This window comes from Bos grunniens, chromosome 20 (assembly GCF_055505025.1).
Source record: "Bos grunniens cultivar Pamir isolate PY7600 chromosome 20, Bosgru_T2T1.0, whole genome shotgun sequence".
In the NCBI taxonomy this organism is placed as follows: domain Eukaryota; kingdom Metazoa; phylum Chordata; class Mammalia; order Artiodactyla; family Bovidae; genus Bos; species Bos grunniens.
The window spans coordinates 41,445,299-41,455,431 of NC_141184.1; the positions used below are offsets into that span (position 1 = coordinate 41,445,299).

General features: G+C 35.6%; 1 long non-coding RNA gene across 1 annotated transcript; it reads left to right on the forward strand.

Annotated features, from left to right (window-relative positions):
* The first annotated feature begins 1,392 nt into the window (after nucleotides 1-1,392).
* On the forward strand, nucleotides 1,393-8,404 carry LOC147350312 (uncharacterized). The gene is made up of 2 exons (XR_015149244.1): nucleotides 1,393-4,239; nucleotides 7,370-8,404. It is a non-coding gene; the product is annotated as an uncharacterized LOC147350312 (long non-coding RNA).
* The last annotated feature ends 1,729 nt before the right edge of the window (nucleotides 8,405-10,133 follow it).

The following is a 10,133-nucleotide window of genomic DNA, read 5'->3' on the forward strand; positions in this document are numbered from 1 at the left end:
TAATTGGAGCAAAGAAATGGAACCAAATGTAGAGGATTTGGTCAGATCCACAATCGTATCTGTCAAATACTAACCAGGAATAAAGTATGCACTTTGCTTGTATCAAGCTCTGGGTTGACTCCTTTGATCTCTCCAGTTTCTGGGAAGCTGAACTGTGTAAGGATTAGGAACACAAGATCCAAAATTAATACCTTTGCTTTCTGGCAACTCTCTTTTTTTCACATTTTATCTCAAAATGGTAATAGTAGTATTCCTTCCTTTGAGGTGGAAGATCTATAAAATAGTAATATTAATATACTGCTTATTATTTATGAGGCATTGTGAATCTTTATTTAAATACTTTTAAGCTTTAAAATAGTTTAATCACTTTATTAACTCTCACATCTGTCTTAACAGTTGGGTATTGTTATTACCTATTTTACAGATGAGGAAAGTCAAGTATGGAGAGGTCTTCTCATTTGTCAACATCATACAGCCAGGAAAAGTCAGTTTCAGGACATGGAACTAGAGCATCTCTCTCCAGGACTCTTGCCTTCAAACACTTCTGGAATCACCTGCACAAAGCTTCTTTTCTATTTTTTTGCTTATTTTATACTTAACGATTATATTTTTACTTTCATGCTTTCAGTTTTTTATTTTTTTAAGTAAATAATGCTTGAGGTGACGTGAAAGTCACTCAGTTGGGTCCAACTCTTTGTGACCCCATGGACTGTATAGAATTCTCCAGGTCAAAATACTGGAGTGGGTAGCCATTCCCTTCTTCAGGCGATCTTCCCAACCCAAGGATTGAACCCAGGTCTCCCGCGTTGCAGGTGGATTCTTTACTGGCTGAGCCACAAGGGAAGCCCAAGCTAGGGAAATATTCCTGTCACTGAATAAAAATAAGATGCAGTAGTATACTGGAACGAAAGCAAACAAAAAACAGAAACAAAAGTAAAATAAAATAGCACAGCATTATTTTCCAGTCCTGCTGTGGTATGTAGAATGCCAAATGGCAACAGAGATTTTCAGTGTATCTAAAATTTGAAAAGCTTTTCATAATAATTTCTTAAATTATTGCTTATATTATTTAATATATTTATCATAGTGTTTCATTGTTCTGTTTTCATTGCAGAAGATGTACAATGTAATGAACTTCCAAGATAATTTTCTAAATAAGCTGTATAAAGTTTTTTAAGTAGCTTCAAATGAAAATATTTCTAAAATATACTACAACGTTTCCTCTATTTTAAAAGATACTGACAAGTTGGGTCTTTTCCTGGTGATTCAAATTCTTCAATATTAACAACAAATATGCAGTGAGGTTTTCAAGATTTATTGGTAAGTTTTCACTAAAAGGCCCAATGCTTCTGTATTAATTTTTAAATTTTTCTTTATATTTCCACTGTGTTTAGTCATGTCCAACTCTTTGACCCCATGGAGTATAGCCCACCGGGCTCCTCTGTCCATGGAATTTTCCAGGTAAGACTATTGAAGTGGGCTCCAATTCCTGCTTCAGGGGATCTTCCTGACTCAGGGATTGAACCCATGTCTATATGTCTCCTTCATTGGCAGGCAGGGATAGACTCAGGGGGTCGAACCCATGTCTATATGTCTCTTTCATGTGCCACCTGGGAAGGCCCTGTTTACTAACTGCTTGCTGCATGGCAGTTACTATCCTAAGCACAATTGAGATGTAAGGGATACAAGCTAACGAAGGAATGTTTGTGTGAATATTTTTTAAGTCTTTCAATAGAACATTGCAAGATTTCCACTTTTTTCATAGTTATACAAAGTCTGTGAGTGAAAGATTATTCTGCATGACTTTTCTATTGTTTTGAGAAAGTCACATGACCACTTTGGATCTTAGTTTCTACATCTATAAAGGGTACGCTGCTGCTGCTGCTAAGTCACTTCAGTCGTGTCCAACTCTGTGCAACCCCATAGGCGGCAGCCCACCAGGCTCCCCCGTCCCTGGGATTCTCCAGGCAAGAACACTGGAGTGGGTTGCCATTTCCTTCTCCAGTGCATGAAAGTGAAAAGTGAAAGTGAAGTCGCTCAGTCGTGTCCGACTCTTAGCAACCCCATGGACTGCAGCCTACCAGGCTCCTCCATCCATGGGATTTTCCAGGCAAGAGTACTGGAGTGGGGTGCCATTGCCTTCTCCAATAAAAGGTATATGTTGGACCTAATCAGTGTCTCTCCAAAGTGCCTTGGGAGAAAAATAAACAGGTTTCCATTTTCTTTCGTTTCTTCATTGGCAAATGGTTTGGGCTTAACTTATTTATTTCCATCATACACAATAAAAAACACATGATAAAGAACTGGAAACATTATGTCTTTATATATTTTTGAGATATGGGAATATTGTATAAAAAATAACTTTTTTGAAATTGAAGAACTAAAGTGCACACATGCATACATACAGGAAAATTTCTAAATGTAGCAAAATTGTCGAGAGAAACCAGTACATGTATATGAGAAAATACGTATAAAAATCAACAATTAAAAAACATTACATTGGTAACAGTATAGAGAATTTATTTTTTCCCTTTAGATATGTATTCAAAGCACCACTATTAAGCTTATGAAATTTATTATTGCTCTTGCTATTCTGCTTCTCATATATTGTTTTCATGAATGCATTTATTTCAAGAATTTATTCTTGTTTTTTATTTTCTTTCTGAAATGGAGAGGTCTGCTTTTCTTATTAAACGTATTACGTATCTTTGTATTTATGTTAACACTTCCTCTGGGAACACCTAAAATGCTTTTGAAACTTTATTTATATCTTCACAATCTCCCTGAAAGGCATTATCATGGTACATTCTATCTCAGGAAAATAAACCAAATAGAATTTAAGTGATAATTATGATTGCTGGTGACTCTGATGAGAAACATGATCATTTTTCTCCTTTAGGACTCATTGCAGGATAAGATTTTGTGAAGCTGTGATTATCCTATTTTATTTAGCTACTCCTATCTGAGGTACTTGAATTTTTCTTATCCAAAGAACTAATACACTACGAACAAAACTTTGGAAGATGTTCCAAATATTGGTGATTACCAAGAAATTTTTGAGATAAGCCATAAGTGGAAAATTTGTTGATATCAATAATTTTGATATTTGCTAGCCGTCTTGGAATAGGATGAAGTGGTGAATTTAAAGATAAAACTCGTATTTTCAGAAAAAATTTTTTCTAATTTTGTTTGTAATATAAGTTGAGGACTATGGAAAATATCAGAATGGATCAAATAACTTTGTTTGAGCTGTTAGCCCACATCTGATTTTGAAGTCTAGTGTTTCACAGTATCCTTATGCCTCCATTTTTAGAGTTAAAGATGGATACCAGATGGACACCATCTGTATCTATCATTAATGGACTAATGTTTCTCTACAATGGGCCAAGACTATGGGAAATAAGAAAGATAGAACAGAAGTAATCATAATAATATATACTAAAGAGACTATTTTTCACTATTTAGAAGCAAAGTAAAATATTGATATGCAGCTTAAAAGTTGAATTAGATGCTAGACTGTCTAATACTCCAAAACATAACTAGCAAACATTTCAAAAAATAAAATAGAATTCAACAGAATATAAACTGATGCTATCTTTAATGACTACAGAGCTCAAAATCAATCTTTTGAAACAACATAATGAAAGTTTTAAGTAAAATATGTATAATTTTATTCTGAAATGTATGGTGAAAACCATTTTTGGTAGTAAGACTATGTCTGTAAGAGCATCCAACAATGGGAAAGGAGAACCACAAATCTTCCTTATAAATCTTTTTCTGAAATAATTTGTATGTGACTTCTTTGCTTCTAAAAAAGACAGAGGTAACTAAAATTGCTTTATCCAAACTAAAATCTATTTATACAATAGAAAGCATATGTTACACAAATACATTTAAATTGTATTTTCAAAACACAATGATTGATGAAAAGTAAAATGTTTTCAAAATTTGTAGACACCCACCTGGTGCCTGGACTTCCCTGGTGGCTCAGTGGGAAAGAATCTGCCTGTGCAGGAGACGCAGGTTCAACCACTGGACAGGAAGATCCACTGGAAGAGGAAGTGGCAACCCACCCCAGTATTCTTGCTTAAGAAACCCATGGGCAGAGGAACCTGGCAGGCTATATTCCATGAGGTCGCAGAAGAGTTCGACATGACTTAGTGACTAAACAACAACAGTTCAAAATACTTTCATGCATTTTCCTTTGATATCATTTGATCCACATCAAGAAGTATCAAGGTTAGTAACTCAAATGCTAAACAGATCTGAATTTAAAGTTTCAATGCATAACTCTGTGACCTTCAGCAGATTACTCTATGTGCTAGACCTCATTTCTTCATCTATAAAATAGAGGTAAAAATAAAACAAATCTCTAAATTAGAATTATATAATTTTGATGCACTAGACTGCCTAATATATAAGTAATATCCAATTTGAGTCAATGATTTTATTTTATTATATTATTATCATCATAATTATCTATCCTTAAGATCCCATCCAGTTTTACTTTTGTAAACTAGACATGCTCAATTCTTCATATGATATAATATTAATTCTTATAATCTTGGTTGTACTTCTCTGATTTGACTTTATCTGTATAATTCTTCATGTGAGGCTCATGAAATAACTCAAAAATTTTGACATTATATATTTTTACTGTAAGCCATTAAAAGTTATTAAGAAATTATATCACATTTTGTATTTGCTCTCAAGACTTTAAGCTTCTTGAGCATGGGACATAACTTATTCTATGTTTTACTTCAAAATCTAGTTATAGGCATGCTGATACTTGATAAGTGTTTGACTTAAAAGTTAACTGTTAAGTAAAACAACTAAACTTTATTAACCTGTGCACTGTTAGCTCTTCCCACACACTATATTTGTAAATTTGGTTTTTTTATCTATAAAATTTTATATTCATTACTCTTAGACTCCCCTGGTGGCTCAGATGGTAAAGCGTCTGCCTACAATGCAGAGACCCGGGTCTACAATGGGAGACTCGAGTTCAATCCCTGGGTTGGGAAGATCTCCTGGAGAAGGAAATGGCAACCCACTCAAGTATTCTTGCCTGGAAGATCCCCTGGATGGAGAAACCTGGTAGGCTACAGTCCATGGGGTCACAAAGAGTCGGACATGACTGAGCGACTTCACTCACTCACTCACTCACTCTTAGATTATATCCTTTTTAAAAAGTTGATATTTATCTTTTAATTACTCCTTATGGTCACTAAAATTTTCCTGTTTTATATTATAACATCATTTTTCAAATAACTTGAAACAGAATTGGCAATGAAATCTTACTATCACTAGAAATTCCCTCTAACCTGATGTGTTGTTCAGTCATGTCTGACTCTTTGTGACCTTATGGACTGTAGTCCTCCAGGTTCCTCCATCCATGGGATTTTCCAGGCAAGAATACTGGAGTGGGTTGCCATTTCCTCCTCCAGGAGATCTTCCTGACCCAGAGATAGAACCTGCATCTCCTCCATAGGCAGAGGCACCAGGGAAGCCCCAACCTAATATATCTCATTTAATTAATGACATATTGAGTTGGCCAAATATTTCATTTGTGTTTTTCTGTACCATCTTATGGAATATCAGAAAATATTCAGCTACTGCCCTCAAGCCTGTTTTGCTCCTTTTTGAAATTTTCCCAACTGTTGTTTGAATACTTCACTGAGGGACAAGCGAAAAAGTATGAAACTGGAAAGTTAAGTGGAATGAAATAAAACTTTTCTTTTTAATTAAAAAGTCAAACATTACAACTTTATTCCTTAGACAAGCGGGGAAGTGTTTTTAAATTTAAGCCTGAAAATGACTTAAAAATAACATTGTTGCTTAGAAATTTTCTTTTATAAATACAGTTCTATTGGTAATGTGGAGCATTTATCAGAAAATTATGAGACTGCAGGCTCACAAAATATTTAGTAGGTTTAAAATAGGAGTCCAGAAAAGAGTACATGTGAACTGGAACCAAGAAGTAATATTTGTTTTCTTTCTAATTATTCATAAAATATCCTATAAGAAATATCTCTAGAATTCAATGATTTAATAAATAATATAAAAAGATGAATATCTATTCAAAACGTGAATAAATTAAAAATATGGAATGCAAAGTATCTAGCACAAATAGTAAGTTTACAGTGAAAATTTATTGAATAAAGTTTAGCAAATCGTAAGGATTACAATTTTTTAAAAAACTTATGAGATGGTGAAATTATGTCTCTTAAGGCTTGTATCATATAAAACTGAATTACCAATAAATCATCAGTTTTCCTTAAGAATCACTCTGGTTCCTTGTTTGATTTAAGTTTCTTAATTTTCCTTAAAAATTTAGTGTTTGGATGAATTTCTTATCTGATATTACCTTTTTTACATAAATCAAAATGTTATATATTACTCTAATGACATAATTCTAAAATTGAGTTAATTAATTAAAAACCTGTAATAGATATCTTCCTTTAGCTCAGATGGTAAAGAATCTGCCTGCAATACAGGAGACCCAGGTTTGATCCCTGGGTGAGGAAGATCCTCTGGAGAAGGGAACGGCAACCCACTCCAAGTTTCTTGCCTGGAGAATCCCATGGATGGAGGACCCTGGCAGGCTTCAGTCCGTGGGGTTGCAAAGAGTCAGACTCGACTGAGTGACTAACACTACTAATAGATAACTTAGTAATATTGTTTATGAATGTGTAATGTTCATTGATGAGAGCATTACATAAAAAGATAACCATATCAAACTAGAAAAGTATATAATGTATACTTCTCATCAATATTGATACAGAAAATGATTATAACATAATTTTAAACATTGTCTAATTTATCTGAACAATATTATTTTTTAGTGGGAGCAACTGCAAGTTGCATGTCAAAGTGTGTCAGGGAGGGAGGAGATAACTCATTTACCATCAAATGTTAATTGGAAGTCTGCTTATAAAGCTTAGGGAAGAAAGAGTCATGAACAAGCAAGTTCAGATTCAGCTAACCCTTCCTTAATCCTAGACAAATAGCTAACCCTTAATCCTGGAGAAATTTCTTAAAAAGTAACTGAGAATTATGTAAACGGTATGAATTATTGGGACAGTCACCTAAGCCATGTAGCTCTGTTTCACTGCTGTTCTCTGAAACCTAATGCCTCTGCAGACCTCCAGAATTGCTAAAAGAGATTCAGAATCATTAAGAAATCAGTCAAAATAGTTTTAAAACTTGAGTTAACACCAATGCTCACTTTATTCCATCTTGACTCTTGATAGTAGGAAAGTGACCAAGTCATATTTGATTATGTAGACAACATGGTAGGCTTACGCCCTTGAGTTTTCTTGCTGTTAGATAAAAGGTGTCTAAACTTTCCAAAATTTTATTCAAACAGAGGACTCGCCTGGAAATGAATGTCTTATCATCAGGGGAGTCGGAAGAGGGAGACTAAGACTAAAAGGCAAGTGGAACTTTATGAAGCTAAATACATCAGTTTTGCAAGATATCACTTCCAACTGAAAGTGCTTACCCTCATGCCTGTCCTACAAGAGCCCAGAAAATCAAAACAAAACAAACAAAAAAAACCCCCTCATATTTCAAATGACTGCCAGTTATTAAGGTGAAATGCATTCTCTTGTTGTTTCTGTTCCATTATGGAGCTCCCATTGCAGAAGGGCAGCACGGGCATCATGGAGGCTTCTCATACTCTTGAATAAATGCTGGTGGGGCCTCTTCCTTCCATTCTCAGGGCCCCAAGACTTTGGCGTGGTTACTCATTCAGTCTAAATTTGGAGGCCAGAAAAAAAGTCACCCATAGTCTCTAAAATTCCTTATTTTGGCCACTGAAAATCAGACTCGTGGATATGTGTAGGAAACCAGAATTACCCTGGCTTGTAAATAAAGTGTTTTTATTAATATTTCATTGGAATAGGAAATGGCAACCCACTCCAGTAATCTTACCTGGACAATCCCATGGACAGAGGAATTGGGTGGGCTATAGTCCATGGTGTTGCAAAGAGTCAGAAACAACTGAGCACACACACACACACACACACACATATTAATATTTCATATGCTTGAACATCTGGAGGAGAAAACAAAGGCAACCAAAGAGGTAAAAGAAGGAAGTTAAGCTCCTACATTATCATCCAAGGAAGAATTCTTTTGCCTTTTATGGTGCGTGAGTGCTTATTCTCACTTGGAAGTTGAGAATTGAAAACTTCTGTATATGTCACCAAACTTCTTTCCAAGTATCCATAACTTGTATTTTGAATAAAGATAAAAAGAAAGAAGAGTGACAGTTGTAGGAACAGAGGTAGTTCTTACTTGAGACTAACTTAAGCTTGGATTGTGCATTTGAGGTGTTTTCATTTTTATAACATCAAAACCTTTATTTCAGGGGAAAAATAAAAATTAGTGACAAACATTATTCATGGCATCTAATGTTTTCTTGTGTTAAATTGGAATCTGTAGTTTGGAGGAGCAATTAAATACATAGATTCAGTTCAGTTCAGTCACTCAGTTGTGTCCAGCTCTTTGCGACCCTATGAATTACAGCACACCAGGCCTCCCTGTCCATCACCAACTCCCGGAGTTCACTCAAACTCATGTCCATCGAGTCGGTGATACCATCCAGCCATCTCATCCTCTGTCGTCCCCTTCTCCTCCTGCCCCCAATCCCTCCCAGCATTAGGGTCTTTTCCAATAAGTCAACTCTTCACATGAGGTGGCCAAAGTACTGGAGTTTCAGCTTCAGCATCAGTCCCTCCAATGAACACCAAGGACTGATCTCCTTTAGGATGGACTGGTTGGATCTCCTTGCAGTCCAAGGGACTCTCAAGAGTCTTCTCCAACACCACAGCTCAAAAGCATCAGTTCTTCAGTGCTCAGCTTTCTTCACAGTCCAACTCTCACATCCATACATGACCACTGGAAAAACCGTAGCCCTGACTAGACGGACTTTGTTGGCAAATAAATAGATTAATCACATTTAAATCTGTTAGTAGGTAAGAATATTACATAAAAATAAGTTAAAATCTGTCACTTTATCCATCAATGACAAATACTGCAGTATTTATTATATCACTGCTTGCTTATTCAGTTTCATTATGTCAGGAAGTATTTGTTTATATATCAGGGGTGAGTTACTGACTTCCCTAGTTGTGTTTAAATGGAGCTGAAATGCTGCACCTAGAGACCCAGAACCATTCAGTTCTTGAGATAAATCTAACCAGAGAAGAAAGGAGCAGTAATAAAACAATAGTAATAACACATTTTGTTTAGAATGTGACAGGAAACATGCTGAGTGATTTTCATGCATTTCATATTCATCATCATCCTAGGTTAGTCCTGGACATTATACCCATCATCCACTTTACAGATGAGAAAACTGGATCTCAGACAAATGGTCTAATTTGCCCAATATCACATAACTAACAAGTGGTGAGGCACGGAGCCTCCAGAATCATGTTTCTAACCATCATGCTATCCTGTCTCCTAGAAGATGAGATTCTAAGATTACTTTTGCTAGAGTATGGGTTGTCTTCAGATATAGTGTTTATTGCTCAATGCATTTAACTGGATTCACAGTTTAGTTTCATGGTAGGTATTTACAGTTCCTTTTTAAATCTAAACCTCAAAATAAGAGATCTGAAAAGCTACCTATTCCAGACTAGCTGTCCATTTGCCTCAGGAGTCCCACTCAATAGATGCCGAATTCCTGGGCACTGGCCTGAAACGTGCGCAAGTTAGCCTCCAGTTCTTGTACACCACTCCCATGGGAGCAAGCTCTAAAGTCTGACCCGTGTCCCAATTAAGTTTATAGCATCTCACATCTGAGTCCACCTGAACTGTGAAAAGAAATGTACCTGCCATGAGTCATCGACTTTCTTCTTCCAGTTTTTCACCAGTAAGAAGCATCTTAACAGAGATGATTGGAATAACTGGTCCCAGTTCCGTCCTGGATTGAATTTGTGAACATCCGTCTTAACATGATATTATATCCCAAAGTTCTAAATTTATTACCCAAAACACTAGCAGTTCCTGAATCATCTGTTATGTGACACAAGTTGTTACCCATAATAAGATACTGAAGGTTATGAATGAATTGCTTTCTATTTTGTAAATTAGGACATAGTCAGTATTTTAGTACACTAACA